We start from the raw sequence: 1,520 nt of genomic DNA, 5'->3' as shown, positions 1-1,520 counted from the left end.
GGGGGTGGGGGGGGGCACACCAACGTAGCCCCAACGCAGCCCCCACTGGCACCAATGCAAAAAATATTAAATGCATCGTTTTCTTTTATGAGGATATGTGCTCTAATTTTTTTTTGTATGTGGAATTTCCCCATATCAGAGATATCTCCTAGACCACATTCTTATCATATTTTCTGTTTTCATGAATCAATACTGCACTCCAGTCCTCACACCACCCAGGGTTTATAAGATTTTGTGAAATCCCTGTAATAAGATAACAGCTTGACTGACATTGTGCTTGTGTCTGACTGCAGAGAGATTCCTGCAGTATTGCGCTTTATAACGTGATAATTACACAGACACTCCTCAGCTTCATGAAGCAGACACTGTACACATAGCCCAGCCGGCCCCGCCCACCCCAGGAGCTGGTCACATGACTGTGACACACCGCAAGGTCCTCCAGCATAGTAGAGTGTAGAGGGAGGAGTACCGACTGGAGAAGGGGAAGTAAGTATATTTTATCTGGGGTAACTCTCACGGTTTACACTGTACTCTATGGGCTGCTCTGTCAGTGACAGTACTGAGGAGTATGTACCTCATACGTTATATAGTCACACACTTTAAATCCAATTCTTCTAGAGCTCGGTCCTGTCTTTGCCCATAGACACAGGAATATATTTACATTTTATGTTGTTTTTGCTTGTCCATGTCATTTGCAGCGATGAGTGATTTGTGTCTCTTCGTTAGACAGCGTACAATATGAAAGATCGACTTTCATCTATGAATGTGTAACTTATGGAGGCAGTGCTAGGAATCGTTACCAGGGTAATTGATGGGTACTGAAATGAATCATTGCATGTATCAGTCGTGGCATGATCTATCTTTTCTGTAAAACAAATCAGTTGCTTCCACTGTAGTAGATAGGGACCATAGGAAGCTGTTCAGGTGTATTGTAAACTGTAATACGACATTACTAAGTTGCTTTATTGTCTGGGACATAGCAGAGCATGTCCCAGACAAGCATGAATTGCAGATGTAAGGTAGGATATGTAAAGGAGAGCTGAAGTCCCAGCATATACTACCCTGTCATAACATCAGCACTATAATAGGAATACACACTAGAGATGTTTTTGAAGATGCAATCAAAGCTTACTTGGAAAAAAAAACCTTTTATGTAGTGAGTGCTGCCCTCTGTCTGCCCATCACTTTCACTAACTTCCTGGATTCCCAGTGTGCTTTGCATCTGTTTCCCTGCTGCTTGATGTGATGTAATCTCAATTTATCAAGACTACATAGCCCATCATCCATTGCTTCCAGCAAGCAATGATGATGTTACATTGTTCAGACGTTGAGTTATCGTTCAGTGAGAGTGGTGACACAGGGAAGTGCATATTCACATGGATGAGTAAAATAGTGTCGATGCATTGAGGAAGTACATCCTATGGGCATCTTCAATAAGTACGTTTGCCTACTTCTAGATCGATATGGTTATTAGGAGTGGGATAGAACTTCAATAAATTCCATATCGAAATATATATATA

The sequence above is a fragment of the Nanorana parkeri genome, unplaced genomic scaffold, assembly GCF_000935625.1.
Source record: "Nanorana parkeri isolate BGI_ZX_2015 unplaced genomic scaffold, ASM93562v1 scaffold1796, whole genome shotgun sequence".
Classification (NCBI taxonomy): domain Eukaryota; kingdom Metazoa; phylum Chordata; class Amphibia; order Anura; family Dicroglossidae; genus Nanorana; species Nanorana parkeri.
Note: the sequence above shows the minus strand (reverse complement) of the source record.